This window comes from Thermobia domestica, chromosome 13, assembly GCF_964235325.1.
Source record: "Thermobia domestica chromosome 13, izTheDome1.hap1.1, whole genome shotgun sequence".
In the NCBI taxonomy this organism is placed as follows: domain Eukaryota; kingdom Metazoa; phylum Arthropoda; class Insecta; order Zygentoma; family Lepismatidae; genus Thermobia; species Thermobia domestica.
In genome coordinates this window covers 102,672,526-102,694,849 of record NC_137466.1, presented here as the reverse complement: position 1 = coordinate 102,694,849, position 22,324 = coordinate 102,672,526, and positions in this window count along the sequence as shown.

Sequence of the window (22,324 nt, the reverse complement as noted above, 5' to 3'; positions counted from 1 at the left end):
ATTTCTGGTCTCGAAGGGGGGGGGGGGTTCGGACCCCCCGGACCCACCCCTTGGCTACGTGCCTGGTCTAGTGGTTAGCGTGTATGACTTTGATGCACATGGTATAAGGTTCGATTCCTGGTGAAAGAATAGCAAATTTCAATTTCACAATCACTAACTTTTGTTAAACATCTGTCTCCTTTAGCATGGGAAGTAATACTTTCATTCCTCGAACTTCTGCTATATGTTTGACTGAGAATCTTTGATTCGTATGCTTCAGAAAATCACAATTTTCCTCAGAATGTGGATATTGTCTGATAATCTATTTCTCTAAATCTAACCTTGAATATATGAATGTATCGGTCTCTGTCCCCACATTTTAATCTCTCTCCCTATCTCTCAATGTTGTCCGCCACCCACTCACATGGATTGGAATCAAATTTCGAACTTTTAGTACCAGATATAAGCATTCTACCAACGTAGTAATCGTGACTCCCTATAAGTTTGTTATTAATAGAGTGAAGATATTTAGGCACCTCAAACAGTGAACATAGACAAAAATAAATAGTAAAATAAGAACTAAGGATAGCCAAAATAGACGTAACATAGATCAAAAATTTTAAAGAACTATATGAACATTTACATGTAGTTACCAAAAACGATGGGGAATTAATCATTGAAGAACACTCATTTCTATCAGCAGTTTGTAAGTAAATAAGTCCAGCCGAATTTATCCCTGAATGGAGGGAGCACATTATGTCACAGAGCAACGAGTTAACGATGGTTGCTTTAGACAATTTGTTTCGTAGGGAGGTTTATTTTGTTCTACATCTAGTTTAGATGTCTAACTAAACTACTGAGTAACGGAAAAATGAAAACCTTAAAAGAAAAATAACTAACTTCAAAAACGCACTAAAAAGTAGAAAACAAAACCTTTTTAAAAGAAACAATCAACTTCAACAATGCACTAAAAAGTAGAAAATAAAGACTTTTTAAAAGAAAAACAATCACCTTCAATAATACACTAAAAAGTAGAAAATGAAACCTTTTTAAAGAAAAACAATCAACTTCAATAATGCACTAAAAAGTAGAAAATAAAGACTTTTTAAAAGAAAAACAATCAACTTCAAAAACACAAAAAAGTAAAAAATAAAACTGTCTTCCAAAAGGCACTAAAAGGAAAAAATAATAAAAGCGGTGAAACCAGATAATAATAATAATAATAATAATAATAATAATAATAATAATAATAATAATAATAATAATAATAATAATAATAATAATAATAATAATAATACACTTCAAAGCAAAAAATATTTTTTGTTATCTATAATGTTTTTGAAGGCGTGCCAAGATAAACATATTAATGACTCATAAATATACCATCGAAATAATTTTACATTAGGCAATTGGTTCGGTTTGGCACGACTTCAAAAAATTTTTTATAGATAAGTAATAAATTATTTTCTGCTTTCAAGCATTTTATTATTGTTATTAACATCTACTTTTTAGCGCGTTTATTTTTAGTCTTTCAGTGCCTTTTTTGAAGTAGGTTCATATGTATTTTTAAATGTTATTTGTATATTGAAATTCTCTTCCTAAATCATGAAACCTATTCTAATTTTGAGGCAAGTGCAACAGTGATCGCAGAATGTTTATGACAATGACAGTGATGGCTTTATTATTATTATTTTTATTATTATTATTATTATCTCAATTGTTTTCCCTTGATTCCGATTGTTGTGTTGTTGGACAGTTGATGCTCGGTTTTATCTGTGATGACTTCAAACAATACCCCTTCCTGTGCTCTACAAAGATTGATGAGGGGTTAAAATAAGGGTTGCCTCTCTACTATTTTGTTTGGAGACCGGTATTGATTGTCTGACTCACTGCTTGGTTTCATTGTCAGCGTACTCTTCTACCCTACTAACAGGTTTTTGATACAACAGTTGACAAAGCTACCTCTCTCTATCTTTCCCAATCATAATACCGTTTAAAAGGCATGATAACCAGTTTAAAGTTGTTTTAAACTTTCGGATAAGGTTTATTTTTTCCTGTATGTTTAATATATTTTCTAATGTGAAATGTTAAAGTTTGATTATTAACACTACCAGTAATTAATATATGTATTAAGTAATTATTGTACGTAATCCTAATCATAACTATGTAGAGGATGTTTCAAAACAACACCGACAACGTTCGGGAGGTGATTCCTGACACAAAGATAAGACAAAAAATATAGAGGTAGTTGGTGAGTACTTCAAATTATATGCCCGTAGCAAAACTCCCTTTATAAAAGTTTTCTTCGTGAATATCTTAGGATTCTGAAACATGTATTTTTGAATAGTGCACATATTAGTTCCTAAGTGAGGTTTTGACCAAACTACGATAGACTTCATAGTTGTGGAACTATGGACCTTTAAAATTCATTTTTTTCACGTTTTCGACATCCTAGAACTCCGAAAGGAAGCATTTGTGCATCCAGGTTGGGCTATATTTTTCGTTTTATCTTGGTGTCAGGAATCACCTTCCAAACGTTGTCGGTGTTGTTTTGAAACACCTTGTGTAAAATTATATGAACTAACATGAAATAACGGATACTTCCGGTTGACGTGGAAAGTTGAAATTTGACACGATTGTAGCTTTTCGGGACTAACCCACAGGAAAACCGCCAAAAGTGGATATTTTTATTTTTAGGGGATCTAAAGAGGTGAAGAAATGCCCCATGTTATTTAAATAGGCTTCTTTGGTACTTATAATCTCATGTTTAAGATACTTGGAATTGGAATAAAAACTTGAAATTCGGTATACTTGAACGTTTTATAAAGGAATATTTAACAAAATCACTAAAAATAAAAAAATATCCAACTTTAGAGTGTTTTTTATGGGGAACTGAAAAATCTTCCCCTTGTTATTTATATGAGACATCTTCTGAATCCCAAAATTGTTGAGCACTTCCTTTAGAACAACAATGATTAAATTTGGCATGATTGTAACTTTTCGGGACCAGTCGACAGGAAAATTGCCAAAAGTTAATATATTTAATTTGTAGGGCATCTAAAGGGGAGGATGGAAAATTCCTCATGTTATTTAAAAGGACTTTTTTTTTTACCTATAATCTCATAGTTTAGGTAGTTGGAATTTGAATAAAAACTTGAAGTTCGGTATGCTTGTACATCTTCGTTAACTTTACCTAAATAAATCACCAAAAATAAAAATTTCCAACTTTAGAATAGTTTTATGGGGTACTAAAAAATCTTTTCCATGTTATTTATATGGTACATCTTCTGCATCCCAAAATGTTTAGGCACTTCCGCTAGGATTAAAATGGTAAAATTTGGCATTATTGGAGCCCTTCGGGACTAGCCCACAGTAAAATTGTCAAAAGTGAATATTATCAGTTTTTAAGGAGTCTGAAGTGGAGATGAAGAAATTTAAATGTTATTTTAATAGACATTTTCTTGGGATACAAAATCTTATCTCTTAGATAGTTTTAATAGGACAAGAAATTTGAAATTCGGTATTATTGTGGGTTTAAGAGGTGCGAGGGTTTGGGGATGAATTCCCAAGTTGACCAAATTCAGGAAATATTAAAATCATATACACGAAATTCATTCTTGATATAAAGGCTGATACATAAGAGATGCGGGGCCGAGCAAATGCGAGGGTCTGTCTATCCAAAGGCTAGTCTAACATATAAAATGAAACTGGTTTTGTGGCTGATTGAAACATGGGATAACGGCTGAACAGTTTGAAATGAATTTTGTATTTTGGTTATCACCTATCTAGAACTGGGTTTTTATTACGTCAAGATGATTAAAATGCGTATCCTAAAAGGGGGAGCAGAGGCCATAATTTATGCGAAAATTTAGTATCTCACGAGCCAATCTAGTTAGAAAAATAAAACTTGGTATATAAATCGCTCACTATAAATAAGAGGATACTGTCCCAAAGTTTTTGAAATTTCCAGTTTCAAGGGGGGATGGGGGCATTTTCTATATATTTTTTGCCACATTGAAAGCGTTGTTTGTGATTATATTACAAGAAAATCGCGGACTCGTTTGAAATAAATTTTAGTCACTTTCGTTAAAGAGTGTAATCCTAAGGGATAACAGGGGTTCAAAATTTATGCGAGAAATAGGGTATCTTATACACTCAACATTATTATTATTATTAGACTCAACATTCAGCTTCTGAATATCTTACTGTTCTTACAATATTACGTGAGAAAATACGTTCGAACTAGGTTCAAATTACTACTTTGTAACTCTGTCCTAATTTCTAGTGGTTGTGGCATATCCTTTTAAATTTCAATAAAATAAATGCGTGCATGACATTCAAATATAATATACAGTGTGTATATCCAAATTGGAAACAAAAAGTGAAATGGAATACTTACAAGAAAATTATCTCACACACAAAGATTAATATTTCTTAAGAAATCCCTTATTCTTTAAGTAAGTCTTTTATCCTTTGTGGCATTCTATGTACGAGTTTAGCACATTTTGCCTTCAATTCAGCATTGTGAAATTGTTGATCTCCTTGATCAATTGAAGTTTGGTTCTAATGTGCTTCTTCTCTAGCTTTTCTTTCATGAAGCTCCAAAAGTTTTCAATCGAGTTCATATCAGGACTAGTACCTGGCCACGGAAGAACACTAATTTCGTTGTCCTCGAAGAATTTTGTCACAGCTTTGGCCCGGTGGCATGGGGCTCCATCATGCATAAAGATGAATTGTACGTCATGAAACCAGAATGCAGTCTGGGAAAACAATTCTTGAAAAACTTGTAGGTATCGGTCGTGCTTCATTGTCCTCTCTATTATATACGGTCTTCCAGGCCCGAAGACAGAGATAACACCCCAGACCATGACTGAAGTAGGATGCTTCACAGTTTATTAAAGACATTCCAACTTGAATTCCTCCCAGATCAACGTCGCACATATTGTGAAAATTCATCAGACACAAAGATACATGATTCATCACTGAAACACACTATTCTCCAATCGTCAGCAGTCCAATATTCTAGGTCTCGTGCCCATTTGAGGCACTTCTTTGTCATGATTGGAGTAGACTCTAATTTCTGTTTTCTTTCTTGACTGTGTGCTTTTATTCCTTCGGCACAAAGAATCCTTCGAACACTTTCAGGCCAAATGTCTGCGCCATATACTCAGCCATTTGTATGCTTAAGTCTATTAGAAGTTGCACTTCTGTTTCCCAGAGCCAATCTTTTTAGTTTTCTGATGCCTCTTAGCTATAGCTTTGGTTTTCGCGCACTCTTCCCAACCCTATTTTAGCTCTTGTTCATTTCAACAGAGATTCTACACACAGATTGTTGTTCTATCCCAACTCTACTAGCAATGTATTACCATGTATATCTTTCTTCCACCAGAAGTATTTTGTTAACTTCCATTTTACGCGGAGAAAGGTCTTTTGCTTTTCCCATTATGCTGCAATTACAGAACTACACAAAATAAAAGATTGACACACGAAACACGTCACGATCATTTTAAACTGGCCCATTCGAACTGTTGAACGCTTTGAATGTTGTTAACTTCTTACGACAGCAACCACAACACTTCAGACTGTAACTTTGTTGATAGGAACCGCAATAGCTAACTACAACTGAAACACCACTTTCAGAATTTCCCTCCCTCACTAATACCATCTGCTGTTCAACGGTGATATCACCACTTTAACTGTACAGTAAACAAATTAAGGATCCTGTATTGTTGGTTTAACCATTAAATTAAATGTTCTAGAATTCTGAAATTAAGACTCCTACATCAATTTTGCATTTTTCGAGCGTGATTCTAATAATTTGAACATGTCTGTAGGTTTTTGCTATTACACTTTCGCTGAAATGCGTATCTAAAGTAAGGAAAAGGGATTTAAACACTTTCCATGAACAGATTTTAGCATTCACTTAGTCTATATCTATCTACACACACACACACACACACACACACACACACACACACACACACACACACACACACACACACACACACACATACATACATACATACATACATACATACATATACCTATGTTAAAGAAGACCTGCCTATCAAAGCCTAGGCCAAACTGCTTAAGCTAAAAATTTGAAATTTGGATAGCAGAGGATTTGTGGCGCAAGGTATCGCTGAAGTATAATTTTCGAAAATTCTGCCCATGAGGGAAAAATGGGGATAGTAATTATTATAAGAGTGCCCCATAAAGAATACAACTTTTGAAATGCCAGCCATTTCTGTTCTAATAAGTTGGCAGCACTGAAGGTAACACGATTTTCATCTGTTGTCTTTGTGGTTAGTAGCTACGAAGCGCCGAATTGTGATCTGCTTTTGCTACGGGTAGGAATGGAGCGCTTCACAACGGAACAGCGCGTTACCATAGTTAAATATTATTACAAATGTGCTGAATGTTGTGAATTCCTACCCGCACAGAAAACAGATGACGATCGTGCGTTTTTCGGCGTTCCATGACTACTGACCACAAAAGACAACAGATGAAAATCGTGTAACGTACAGTGTTACCAACTTACCAGAACAGAAATGATAGACATATAAAAAATTACGTTCTTTATGAGACATCCTTTGAAATATCTGTATCTCTGAATTCCTTAAGCTTACAGACATGACTTCGGTATTTGTTCTTTTGATTCAAAATAACTAAACACATCTTTCTGCTTTTCTGATATTTGACCAAAGAAGGGAAGAAAAGAAAATGGAGATGACTCACTAAGTGATCGAACTTCGCTTGAAACTTTGAATTCTCACGAATTCTACATGAAAGACGAAGACGCAACAACACTTGGGGACATTTGCTAATTAAATAATAAAATATTTGTTATCTGAGTTGCGCTGTAGAGATGTAATCCTCTGCTATATTCGTTATCTTCGTTTTTGATGTCTTCATCCGGCAATTTTTTTTCCTTTGGAAAATACAGCACTACTAAGATTACACCCTTCTTTCTTTTTCTCCTTAAAATGCGGGGGAAGTATCCCGCTTTGCAGTATCTCGTTTTCCTCAAGTTTTTAGATATCCTATAACTCAACAAATTATATATTTGAGCTCATAGTGAGAGTTTTTTTTTTTTTTTTTTGCGTTTCAAGGAAAAAAAATAGAAGAATGAACATTGAACCAATGTAGTGTTTTTCAAAGGAAAAAAATCTGCCCAATGAAGATATTGGAAACGTAGATATCGAATATAAAAGAGGAATACAACTGAACAACGCACACTGATGTAACAAATAGTTTAATATTTAATTACGTGGATAATTCTTTACAATGCTGGTGTGGCTATTGTATCAAATGTGGAGTATGGTGTATGTATTATCGGTATTATCGATACCTTATTATGAAAAAGATGTAATATGACATTTTGGCAATCAACAATGTAAATCGTACACTGAGAAAAATCCATTATCCGGACAGCGGTATATTGTACAAATACAAGGATTCGTTATGTTTACTAAGGAAATCTGTACGGAGCGTACTTTATCCATATACTACATAGGTACTGCCTTTTACCCGCTTAGATATTACATCATGTCTCTGCAGGATGTCTGATATCTAACAATCTTCTGTATTTTACATAGGTATACGTATGTTAAATACTTCAGCTATACGTTATATACGTCCATCTGTGTGTAAGATCCAGACCGCCTATAGACACTCTTTCTTTCGCCATGGCTGACGTCATTGAACTACCGTCTTTTGCTTGCGAAACGAGGTTGTTTACAAACGGAACAGAAGAGAGGAAGGAAACCTGGGAAGCCTGGGTAAGTACAATAGTTAACTATTACTTTAGTTAAATATTCCCATTAATTATATATTCTTTTAGTGTAACTTGCTTTAATATAGTACTAAGTAAGTAATGTAGTTTATGACTACAATTCTTACTATTGTAACTCGTAAATGATTGAGGAGAATGGAATGGGTGAATCTGAATTTTGAAAAAACTTTGAATATTAATGTTTTGAAACATATTATGTTTCAAGGTAGCAAAATGAATGTTATGTGTTTATTCATTCCATTTTATATGTGACGATTTATTACTTGGTGCAGATTTACTACAGGACTGCTTAACATAATTGCTAATAAACCGTTTTCAGCGCGGAAATTTCCTTGTGTAGTGAAGATTTAGGATTTAGATTTCTGGGCTTTCGGCATCAATGGCCTTGTTACCCCATATGAGGGATGACTTTCCTCGGCGAGTACACTATCCGGGGAAAGGAAGGGAAGAAAGGATTGGGGAAGGAAGAAAACGGCCTGGGACCTATATGTTAGGTACCACTCCGGCATTTGCCTGCTGTGAATGAGGAAAACCCAAGGAAACCTCATTCAGGATGGCTGGACTTAAAATCTTTTGATACTTTTTCGACCGAGTTCTCCCCCGGGATCGAACCCGGAACCGTTCGCACCGAAGGCGAGAGCGCTAGCGACTACCCTACGCGGGGCCACTTGTGTAGTCTAGAAAACTCATTTTTACTAGGATATTTGCAAAATTTTTTTTTTTTTTTTTTTGCTTTTAGTTTAACGCCCCATGATTGTACATCAATGTAAGAGAGAAGGTGACAATGAGATACATGATAATGGTGGAATCAAGAAAATGTAAGGAAACTGGAAAGTCTTAAGAATAACCACACCTACAGTGTTCACCAAAAGGCTATTTGTCGGGAGCAGGAATCGAACCAGGGACCTAACGCGTCAGAGGTAAGCGCTCTACTACAAAGCTTTCTTTTGTTTAAAGAACTTGTTTACATTGAAATATATATATTTTACGAAGATACTAACATATTTTACAGCCTCACTGAAATTAAAAAAAAAAAAGTAGTCAGGGAGAGTTTACTTGTCAGATTTTTATTTTTTAATTTAATTTATTTTTATTTTTATTTATTTTTGCTTTGTTATGTTCCCTAGTTAATTAATGTTTGGGTTACTGAAAATTAAAACCTCTTTAGTATTATTGTTATGTCATCACTTTGGAACCAAAAAAGTTAGATTTTTTTTCTTGTGTTTTCATATAGGAAGTTGGTAAGTTTGTGCCTTAGCATTGGTTTGGTTTCTAGAACGTAATTGAAGGTCATGTTGAGTTGAGTCTTGGCGGGTTTAGAGTTCGTGAAGTGTCAGGCACTGCTTGTGCCCCTGTCTTCTGTCTGTGATGTTTCCTGGCTTTGGGCTGTGAGGTATTTATGTTGAGGAGTACCAACGCAGGCCGCGTGATATACAGGTAGCTTCAACAGCTACGAGTGCCAGATGTTCATCTTTCGTTACGGCGTGACTAATGCAGTATAGTACTAGGTACCAAATTCTATGGGTGGTAAAAATGGTCGTGGTGTGGTAAGAAATACAACGTAATTGTTATTAGTTTATTAGTGTTTCTTCATAGTATAGTTTCACTATTTCTAGAAGGAATTAAGTATTAACGAAGTAATAAATAAGCAAAAGCACACTTTCATTGGCGTTAACTATTTCTCATACTCCATTGAGAATGTTTTGATCCTCAGTTGCGCAAACATCCAGTGTGCGTTTTTTTGTTTGCTTACACTGCCTTATAGATGAGCTCCCTCGTGGCTAAGTGGTTAGTGAACACGCCTTTGGCGTGGGACACCCGGGTTCGATTCCCGGCCGGGGGCCGCGGTGGCTCAGTGGTAGAAGGTTCACCTCTGGTGCTTGGGGTCCCGGGTTCGATCCCAGCCCCGCCAAGTGAACCTTGTGGTGGACAAACACCGTGTGCGTGGGTTTTCTCGGGGTTCTCCCGTTTCCTCCCACTTTCTTCATTCCACTATTTAATTCATTACTCATCACCGTCTCCATTAGCCTAACCATCATAACCGTAGGACATAAAACTCAAAGATTTCATTTCATTTTTTCGATTCCCGGCCGGAGCTTATGTGGTTCGGATTCCACGTTAATCTGTAGGTCCACGTCTCATACAGCCTTGCTGCTGAAAGGAACGTTAAAATCAAATCAGCACTGTTTTACAGATGCAAAATTGTTCGATTCCGAGTTCGAATGAAGCTTTTTACGGGCAGGGGGCGACTTTTATATATACAATCCAAGGATTTTAGTTATTAGTCAGTGATGCAATATATAGACCTATATATATTACAAAATTGAAAGTGACTATGTTTGTGACTCTTAATCTCTTAAGAGCTGCGGTGGCTCAGTGGTAGAGCGTTCACCTCCGGTACTTGGGGTCCCGGGTTCGATCCCAGCCCCCGTCAAATGAACTTTGTGATGGACAAACACCTTGTGCGTGGGTTTCCTCGGGGTTCTCCCGTTTCCTTCCACTTTCTTCATTCCACCTTTCATTCATTGCTTATCATCAGCGTCTCCTTTAGCCTAACCGGCATAACTGTGGGACGTAAAACTCAAAGGTTTCATTTCATTTTTTCTTAATCTCTTTGGAATCTTGTACTTAGGTTCACAGCGGAAGCGACGAAATAACTCGACTCATCCATTGTAGCTCTCTTCGCAACCAGTTTCCAAAATGTTGGCAATAAGTTTGCGAAACGGGATATGACGACTCCAATTTTGGGTGAAAAGTCGCTATAAAAAATAATAGAGAAATTCATTGTCTATAAGCATTGTTTTAAAGTTGTAGATGTAAACTAAACAATATGTTCTACTCACTGGCGCAAATCCGTGGGGGGGGGATGACGGATACATGTCCCCTCCAATCTTGGAACTGAGGGGGACTTCTCCCCAATAATCCGATTTGAAATGTGTTTTTTGGGAGAAATTTGATTATTTTTGTCCGATTGCTACAAAGGAACGTGAGATAAAATAGATGTCCCCCAGAATAAGCCTCAAATCTGCAGCCTCCCAACGCTGAAAACAACTCTGATCCTCCACAACATTGTTTTTCAACTTCATAAGTATTTTGGACATCGTCAAAAAAAAGTATGGTAACGGTCTTACCCCCCCCCCCTCCCAATGTTGAAGACAGATTTGCGCCGCTGGTTCTACTCACATCTTTGTAAATAGGGCGCAACCAATCCTTTAATTCAGGGATCATTTTTTTGTAAAAGAAAAAGTGCAGAATAATTAAAAGACCCCAAAGGACAAATATAACAAACATCTTCTTCGCCTTTATTCACGCAATCTATAGCTAATCTTGTTGCTATCGGTAATGATGTATTACGTGTGTTTCTCAACGGAAACTCTGCGAACTAAAGGACATCAAGTTTGTAGTTGTTCTTCGTTAGAGGGCAAGGGTAACATAACAATGCAGGATTGTGGGGCAGTGAGTATGCTGTATTTCCAAACTCTTCATCAGTTGCGCTGATTAAAACAAACAAACAGAAAAAAAGAACGTAAAAACTGTTTTGAACTAATAATGCTTCTCTACAGATGAACATTTTGTTTGGAGCAGAAAGTCGCTAAATGTGTAAGTAGGTAAATCGTCATTTAAAAATCACCCAAAAAAGTCTCCAATCGGAAAAAAATATTTTTTGTCGCTATCGTAGGGCGACCATACGTCCCGTTTTGACCGGGACAGTCCCGTTTTAGTGGCGTGTCCCGGCCGTCCCGTCAGTAGATGGAAAAAGTAGTATTCGTCCCGTTCTATGTAAATGAAAGAAGTAAATAACAAACCCAGTATCTTTACTCCTTTTAAAAGTATTAATAATTAATAATAACAAAGAGGCAAAAATTGAACTGAAATTCCCTATATTAAACATACTCTATAGTTCGCAGTACTGCTCGAAAGGCAGCAGAGGTTTTAGCAGTTGGTTGTGTGTTGAACAAATTTCAACGTGTCTTTCCTTTTTCATAAGTACCCGTTCTGTAACAAAGAGAGAGAGGAGGAAATCTGATATCAAGGCACTGATAAGAACAAAGGTAGATCTAAAAGTCTAGGGTTGCAAGAACCTGTCCCGTTTTTAACTGAAAATTTTATGGTCAACCTACGCTATCGTTGAGGTCGAATTCCCCTTATTTAGCGACTTTACCCAAAATTGGCAACATTGACCCCCACCGAACAACCAGGGTTGAATTCAGGGGGTAGCCCGGGGGGAATCTCCCCCCCCGAAGAAAATTCATTCCCCCCCGGAGAAACTCCCAAAATTTCAGTCACAAAATGTAGAAATTACTTCACCCAATTATTTGCTTTTCTGTCCGTGTACGTGCAGACGAAATCCGATCTCTCAATATACATATAAATGACGCAGACCCATTCTATATAAATGTTAACATGTAACATCTAAGATAGAATACCAAATAGTGAATAAAACTTGTATTTCTTAACGCTATGACTGAGTTTGGCAGAACATGAAATTGTTAACTGTTGAAGAAAGGTTTGTATTTTAGTAGGTACTATACTCTCGCCCTATATTATATATTAGTAGGTAGCACTAGCACAGGTTGAGATACGAAAGGAAAGATAGGGAAGATCTTTCGATCATTCCATATAATCTCTCATGTCAGCAGACTTCAGTTCTTGAAAATATACAGTTCCTACATTATTTGAAATAGGGCGCCTAAATCCCATTTCTCGCATCGGAAGTAACAGACGTAAATGTGTTTTACGATTGTTAAAGTAAACACATCTTTCTTTAATTAAAAATAATTCAGTTAAAGGGTGAGATTCAGTGGGCGTCATTTAGAGGGATCAGGGAGGAACAGTTATCCCTCCTTGATTAGAGACTTATATAGAATTTATCAATATGATAATAGTATATAAGTGAAAGATTGCTATTGAAGGTGGCCAAGATCCTGCTCAGTGCCGTTCCATGGGGGAGGGGCAAGCGGGGCGACGGCCCCGGGCGCCGAAGTAAGGGGTGAAAAATTCGGGAGGGAAAAAGAAAAAAGAAGGAAAGAAAAACAGAGGAATGAAATACATGTGGACATATATAAAATGAAAGGAAAAAAGTAATGAAAAGTGCTCAAAATCAAGGAAAAGCAGGGTTTACTTTTTAAAATTTTCCCACCTTTGGCGGCTGGTCTGTCGACCTCACTCATATATACGGGGATGCCGTCGTATACTCTCGCGCCAAGCGCTGATTTTCCACGACACGGCACTAATCCTACTGAAGATTTCGTCAACTAAACTATTGATGTATATGCAGTGAAGAAACCAAGGCTAATATGTTTGATTTAGAATCAGAAGTGTGAGAAAGAATGATAACTTTTCATTAAGATATTCCTAAGTATGTTTGTTTTAGGAGAAAAAATATTTCAGTTAATTTAAATCTTTTTAAAAATTTTTACATTAGTAACAAACAGTAATTACTGAATATAGGAAATAATAAAAATAGTTACTGTAAATAGCAGTTAAAGTTTAGTCTAAACTATTTTTGCCAGTCTTTATTTAATGTTTTAGATGAAATCAAACGATTGTTTTCTTAAAATTATAATCTCATTGAATATTTATCAGCAATTAGTCTCAATATTAGGTAAGATGTGTATGTGAATGGAATTGTTAAATATGCTGCTTTCTTCAAAAAAAATACAGAAAAATAACCCTCCCCCGAGCAGTTGACATTCCCCCCCGGGTGTAAATGTCTGAATTCAACACTGCGAACAACACCCCGTTATCTTTAGCCTAGCCAGCATAATAGTGGGACGTAAAACTTAAAGATTTCATTTCGAACAACACTCCCAGAAACCTATTGTTATACCATTCCCAAAACACCCTTTTGTACAGTTCTCCCTATTCGAAAAAAAATTGTAAATAGCAGTGTTCATATATAAATATGGAACTCAATTTCCCTGAATTTTCCAGGTTTTCCAGGTATTAATTTTTCAATTTCCAGGTCTAGTGGAAGAAACTAATAGTACGAGAACACATAAATTTTAAGAATACTATATTTATATATTTGAGAATGGCCACCCTTCTCCCCAATGAACGATTGCAATTAAATATTGAGTCACAAGAAAATAAATAATTAAAATAAATAAAATTTAAGTTGAAAAATATGAAGTTGAGAAACCTACTAAGGGAATTATATAATACTTTTGTTCCATACTTGAATACATTCAAAATATACAAAAATATTGGCTTGGGGAAGAAAAAAGGGCCCGCGAGATTTTAACTGATTCTTATAGTACTCGACAACAGAAATAAATTACTGAAAGAATTTTCAAAATCGGCGCAGGTAAACATGCAGAAAATCGCATTTTCATGTACCGGTTCAAAATGGGGAAGAAAAGACGACCGCGAGATTTTAATTGATTCTTGTAGTACTCGTCGAGAGAAATCGATTAGTGAAGGAATTTTCAAAATCGGCGCAGGCAAACATAGAGAAAATCTCATTTTCATTTTCCGGTTCAAAGTGGGGAAGAAAAAAGGGCCGCAAGATTTTAACTGATTCTTGTAATACTCGACGAGAGAAATCGATTAGTGAAGGAATTTTCAAAATCGGCGCAGGCAAACATGGAGAAAATGGCATTTTCATGTACCCGTTCAAAATGGGGAAGGAAAAAGGTTCCGCGAGATTTTAACTGATTCTTGTAGTACTCGTCGAGAGAAATCGATTAGTGAAGGAATTTTCAAAATCGGCGCAGGCAAACATAGAGAAAATCTCATTTTCATTTTCCGGTTCAAAGTGGGGAAGAAAAAAGGGCCGCAAGATTTTAACTGATTCTTGTAATACTCGACGAGAGAAATCGATTAGTGAAGGAATTTTCAAAATCGACGCAGGCAAACATGGAGAAAATGGCATTTTCATGTACCCGTTCAAAATGGGGAAGGAAAAAGGTTCCGCGAGATTTTAACTGATTCTTGTAGTACTCGTCGAGAGAAATCGATTAGTGAAGGAATTTTCAAAATCGGCGCAGGCAAACATAGAGAAAATCTCATTTTCATTTTCCGGTTCAAAGTGGGGAAGAAAAAAGGGCCGCAAGATTTTAACTGATTCTTGTAATACTCGACGAGAGAAATCGACTAGTGAAGGAATTGTCAAAATCGGCGCAGGCAAGCATGAAGAAAATGGCATTTTCATGTATCAGTTCAAAATGGGGAAGAAAAAAGGGCCCGCGAGATTTTAACTGTTTCTTGTAGTACTCGACGAGAGAAATCGATTAGTGAAGGAATTTTCAAAATCGGCGCAGGCAAACATGGAGAAAATGGCATTTTCATGTACCGGTTCAAAATGGGGAAGGAAAAAGGTTCCGCGAGTTTGAACCGCTACGATGTATGTTCACGAATGTCCCCGTCTTCTCAAATTTAGTTAATTACTGTGACACTGAAACATGTGACACAGAGTCACATTGTGGATGACTGCAATCGGCAACCACTGCACATATACTCCTCCCGCCCCACAGTTTGATTATTTCGATCCATTCCTCACGTGCTAACGGCATGGTTCAACATCTGCAAGAAAGAGGTAAATGTAACGTTCAATTGGCAATAGCTTTTCACCAAATTAAGCTGCATGAAATCTGATTGCATATTTGACATACTGAGAAAATTCTAGTCCGTGGCCATATGTATCACATATCCCATCAATTCATAAAAATTTTGAACACAAAATTACGGTCGTCCGTGTGACGTACTCCCAAAAGGCCTAATGTGTATCACCCACCTCACATTCAATGAAACCACATCCGTGTAGAATTTAGAAAGGAACTTCTTATGATGTATACAGGATGTCTCAAACGTTCCCTGACATAGGATAACTCTGTTATTATCAGAGTTACAACAAAATGTAAGAGGAAAAACATCTCGAAATATGACGTTTTCAATCTAAAGTGAACACTTTTTTAAAAAAATCGGACGAGATGTTTGTGCTGTATACTCTTTATGCACCCAATTTTAAATGAAAATGCAACGTTGTCATTTACCTGGACCCACAACATAAGTGAATGAAGTTACTGTTTGAAACGGGGGCTGGCCATCGACATGTTAGCGTAAAAGACAGTAACTTCACTCACTTACGTTGTGGGTCCAGGTAAATGGCAATGTTGCATTTTCATTTCACATTGGACGCATAGCGAGTGTACAGCGCAAACGGGTCATCCGATTTTAAAAATTCCTTCACTTTAGAATGAAAACATTATATTTGGAGACGCTTTCCAAAGTAGTATAATTTAGTTTGTTTAAATTTACAATTTAATACAAGTAGATTCGGATTTATATGCGTAGGATTTTGTATGCATCTAACTAATGAATTCTTTATTTTCATGCTTAACTTAGTGACTTGGCTTTGGACTGCAACTGATTATTGTAACCCATTATTGCTTGAGAAGAAACAAGATATCCGAATCTTCATTTGGAGAAATCAAACGTCTATTGGAAAGCTGGGGATTACAATCATTAATTTCTACATTTCAAGGTGCGTAAATTATATATTCTGTGTTTGTTGTTAAATTACTATTACTATTATTGGGTTTAGAATCAATCAAGCACTTCATGATATTTTATGGGGATCAAGATGGGTGCCGGATAGATAAGTATTTGAGCGTCAGGCTCTTATTTCTTTTCAATTTAATATTTAATCAATGATTATTTTTCTCCCTCATTATTCCACCAAATCGTATTTCAAGATCATATATCCATTTTTGATCGATATATCCATATTTTTGATCTCTTTCATATTTCTATATTTTCGATTTTTGATATTGTTTATATTTCGATATTGCTGTATTTTTCGATATTTCGAACAAGTTTCGATAGTTTGTCAATATCGATTATCTATATCTAAATTCGGATATCCCAAAGCCCTATCGAACCCCCTCCGAAATGAAGTTTTTGGCTATGGACCTGATTAGGGATGCGCACGAGACAAGACGAGACAGAATTTTTGTTACGAAATTCGAGACGAGATAGAGCTCTTCCAATAGAAACGGATCCAGTTTTCGAGACGAGACATAACTTTCGCGGCACCTTTTCGAGAGGAGACAATCTCAAATCTTTTCTCTTGCGCATCCCTACACTTGATCATGAGGTATCAAAAAAAAAAAAAAAAAGTTAATGAGAAATACCGGTAACATGTAAATACAATATAGGTAGCTAAAACATTTTTGTTTTCATTCTTCAGTAATGCATTATTATTAATCTCAGGGGGGCGCGGTGGCTCAGTGGTAGAGTGTTAACCTCCGGTGTTTGGGGTCCCTGGTTCGATCCCAACTCGCGCCGTGTGGACTTTGTAGTGGACAAACACCGTGCTCGTGGGTTTTCTCGGGGTTCTCCCGTTTCCTCCCACTTTCTTCATTCCACCATTTCACTCATTTCTCATTATCTCCGTCTCCTGTAGCCTAACCGGCATAATCGTGGGACGTTAAACTTAAAGATTTCATTTTTTATTAATCTCTGTATTTTATAGTGTATTCTCAAGCTTAAGGTGATGTATAATTAAATTTTGAATTCAGTTAACTTATTTTGTTTCTCAGATTGTTTTTAATATGTATGTACAAACGTTTATTTTCATTCTTGAGAGTTTAAAGTGACGTATAGTTATTAAACATAGTATTTAATATTGTACTCTTAACGTGGAAGTGATATACAGTTAACTTTTGAATTCAGTTAACATTTTTCTCTCTGAAATTGCTTTAAAAAGTATGTAAAAACGTTTTTATTTTATTTCTTGAGTGCTAAAAGTGATGCAAAGTTATTAAGCTTACTACTTTATATTGTATTCTTAACCCTAAACTGATACACAGTGCGTTTTTGAATAAATTATGTCAAGTTATTTGAGTGACGAACACTGGTAGAAAATCCTGACTACTACGGGAACATTTTGATTTTAAGGTGACGACTACTGGTGCAAGGATTTTAAAATATTGTTTTTCCTCCAACGGCTACTCCTTTTTTAATTCTAACTACATGGTCATTATAGGAAGGATCAGTGAGTCTTTCCAACTATGGTACAGCTCCGACAGATTCACGATGCTCAGAGAAGAGACAAAATAGTATGTTTTCAACCTTAAAGTGAGAACCACTGGCGTTTTTACCCTGCTATGCAAAAGTAAGTGAGTACTCCAATGGAGTTCCAATGCGGTACTTAATTTCTGCGTTTTAGATATATGGAAATACATGTCTCTAAAATGTAAAGAACTGATTTTTTTTTTTTTTTTACTGAAAACTGCAACTCGGTAAGCCTTATGGATACCGAGGTATGGGAAAATAAACTATAGGTATGTGGGGCTTGCGTACTTGACGCTACAATTCGGAAATTGAATTAAAATATGACTAACGGCTATCAAGATGTTGTCAAATAAAGGGAGGACCAACACAGTTAAGGGGTTTTCGTGTTAGATGCTAAAATTTCCGAAATCGGTCATGGAAAGTTAATAAACACCAGTAGCAATTTCATCTTAAAGTAATTAGATATCTTCATGGGGTGTTAGAACATCATGGAGTCTACCAAAATTAAATTTTAAAAGCTTTTGAAAATATAATCTGACATTTGTAAACAGTATTTGAAATATGTATTTACCCAAAACTTCCAGCTAGTACATCTAACATCTGGAGAAACACTGTGAAATAAAAGCTTGAAATTTCGGAAACAATTATTGGTCGCAACAAAATTAAATAAGATGGTACTTCTATGGGTTAAATCAGTACCTCAGTACAATTTCGATCGAAAGATTAGTTCAGTCCTAGGTTTTCTTCAGGCAATTCCAAGGGTTCATCGAGCTGTGCAAAAGAATGAAAATTCGCTGTCAATATCTAAGATAGTAAATAAGATATAAGGAATTATATATTTTATGACGTGAAAATAGAGATCTTTATGGATTTGTACTTTTGGGTCTTTCCTAAAAGAAAAAAATTCAGAAAACTACTGTATATACCTTAATAGACAATTCAGTGGGCGGGGACACAGTAGCTTAGTGGTAGGGTATTTAACTAATCTTTTTTTTTTTTTTTTGCAGAAACTATTGGAGTATTCACTTAACCCATAGAAATACGATCATACTTAACTCCCTATTTAATTTTAAAATTAAATAAAAGGAAATATTTCAGTGTAGCGACCCACGATTATGCATTTTAGTCTCAGGGAGATTATGATTAAAGCAAGTGAATGTTGTTGACAGAATTGATGGAATGCAAAGGTGGGAGGAGAGTACCCCGAGAAAACCCACGAATACGATGTCCACTACAAACTGACTTGGCCGTGGATCGAACCAAGAACCCAATACACCAGAGGTAAGCACTCTACCACTAAGCCACTGTGCCCCCGCCCATTTAATTGTCTATTAAGGTATATACGGTTGTTTTCTGAAATTTCTTCTTCTTACAGCAAATACTCAAAAGTACAAATCCATGTGGGTCTCTATTTTTACGACGTCATAAAATACATAATTCCTTATATCTCGCTTGCTATATTATATATTGACAAAAAATGTTCACTTTATTTCAGAGCCCGATGAACGCTTGGAATTGTCCAAAGAAAATTTAGAGCTGAATTAATCTTTCGATCGAAATTGTACTGACGAGTCTGAGGTTCTCACTTAACCCATATAAGTACCATCTTATTTAACTTTTGTTAGGATCAATAATTGTTTTCTGAAATTTCAAGATCTAATACGCTTTTATTGTATGGTGTCTCTCTAGCTGCTAGATGTACTAGCTGGAACTTTTAGGTAAATACATATTTCTAATACTCTTTACAAATGTCAAAATATATTTTACAAAACTTTTAAAATTTAATCTTGGTAGACCCCATGATGTTCTTAAACTCCATGGAAATACCTAATTATTTTAAGATGAAATTGCTACTGATGCTTATTAACTTTACATGACCGGTTTCGGAAATTTTACCACCTAACACGAAAACCCCATAACTATATGGATCCTCCCTTTATTTGACAATATCTTGATAGTCATATTTTAATTAATTTTCTAAATTGTACTGTCTAATATGCAAGCTCCACGTACCTATGGTGTCGCTTTTTATTTCACCATATTTCGGTAACTGTTAGGCGTACCGACTTGCGGTTTCGGTAAACACACACCTCTAACGTTCTTTAAAACGTTATTAAGACATATTTTAGAATATTTAGAAATGAGAGTTCTGGGAATATCATGGTACCCGAAAACCCCCATCAGGGCGTGTGTGTAGTGTATTTAATTGAAACTACTTTTGAGGTGGTTGTAAGCCCTCGTAATTACGTTTCCGAAACTGCACCATCTAGTACGCAAACTCCACAGTTCTGTAGTGTCGCTCTTTATTTTCCCATATCTCGATATCCATAAGGCTTACCGAGTTGAGGTTTTCGGTAAACAGATGTCAGTACCTTACATTTTAGAGACATATATTTTCATATATCTAAAAAATACAGACATTAGGTACCCCATGGTAGCCCGAACACCATTGAGGTACCCACTTACTTTTGAATGGTAATACATTTTGAGTTGTTGTTCAGCATCAATAAACACTTCATAGTTTTTCTACGTGCAACCCAAAAGTCCATACCTGACCTAACAGATTTTGTCCATTTAATCTCAAAAATGTTAAGATACTTTGTATTGTTAAGTACAACCAAATTAAGCACACTGAATATAACATTTTAAATATTTTCTGATTTTTGTTGCAGGTATTTCGTGCATCAAACCAGGATTCTGCTTGAAAGACAGTCAAAAGAAGCAGTGTAGGTTGTGGCTAAAAGTACGCCCTTTCTGAAGACAGACTCAGTTGTACTTACATTATTTTGTACGAATATATAACCCTAATAAAGATACTGTACTACAAATTATTTCTTTCTTCCATAAATTATAATAAAATATTATCTCTGTTTAAAGAAAATGATTGTTAATGTTAAGTCATTTTAATTCTTTTTCTCTGTAATAAGAACATTATCCCTAGCAATATTTTTTATCTTTGTGCTATTGCGATTGGATGAAGTAAAATTCTATACGAAGCACTATTATTTCAGACATGCATTAATAACTAATGTATTGTTCTGTATGTAAGACAATGTGTATACTGAACATGTCTAGCGAAGGTGTTGTTTTAATACAGAATCTATAACTCAGCTTTTCAGTAGTCAACTTTATTGGGAATCCGAAGAAAGAAGTTAAAAAAAAAAATGTTGGACTTACCAGCGTGTGTGTGTTCGAATTCTGGACTAATCCAAATTATCCAGAGAAATCATTATATATTTCTTTGTTGCTATTTCAGATGTATCCTTTATCCAAGTCGTATGAAACGGAGACTTCATACATCGCTATACTTTGTATGAACTATGTTCCGTATTTACTTAATCACTTTGTAACTTTCTCTAGTGTTGACAAGGCCGCAGGTGTCAATCGAATAGTTTAGTGTTTCACTCATGTCACCTTGTGACTAAGGTACGTCCTGTCGGTATATATATGGTACTGGGTTCAATTAGCGATAAAATACATTTTTAGCGTTAAACAAATGCAAAAATCTATACGAAATGAGATACCGTGATCTCTGACTTACGGATAACACCAAGCAACTAATGGTACTGAGTGTGATTGAGTTTACTAATTACTATTTGGCTAAAATCAGTGTTCCTTTATCTATAGTTCTTTTCGTGCTTTGAATTGCAAAGTTTGAAATAACCGTTTTAAATTATTGTGTATATATATCTTCCGAGTAATTCTGAGAATCATTGCTCTTTCTTTAAGCAATGTATGAGACTGTTAAATTGCTCTTTCCTTAAAATGTTGCACTAAGAAGGATGCATCCAGGAAAGTCCAAATTTGCAGAATGTCTATAGCAGGGAAGAATAAATATGTTTAGTCGATGGCTGCACAACGCCTCCGCTGTCACCACGTTGTCACACAGCGAATACAGCGAACGTTTAAGAGTATTCTGCACTTACTATTAGGTATCGGCCTGGGAACTTTGGCGCATCTACCCAGTCTCCTTCTTGGTGTTTCATTTTTAATGGCGAGTACTGAGTAGGAATAATATTGTAAGCGAATGCGTTTCCGGCTGACACCACACTTTTAATTATTGCGACATTTAAAAAAAAAAAAAACCTGTTAATTAAAATGTACAGAGAAGTTATTTCTGGAAAATTCTATTCAGGCCTCTTGTGGTAACAACTGCACTTTAGTAGAAGATACTATTAAGGAAAAGAATGAGGTAAAATAATCTTTATATCGTACAAGCAATGGATGATAACAGCTTAATAAATGATTGTACGTAAATCTTGTTTGAGTTTGAATATAGGATTGTATAAGGCTGTGCATTTTGCATTATTATTGAGGTGCTGCAACTAACTAACTGCAAACCATATGATAAATTCTTACAGTAATATATCACATATTGATTTACTCTGTATGGAAACGAAAATAGTTTAATATATGGTTAACCTCCTTTGTGCCAGGGGCGGATCCAGAGGGGGGCGATCGGGGCGATCGCCCCCCCCCACAAGAGGAAACTTTCTTATTTTATATATAAATAAACCCATCCATAACAAGTTT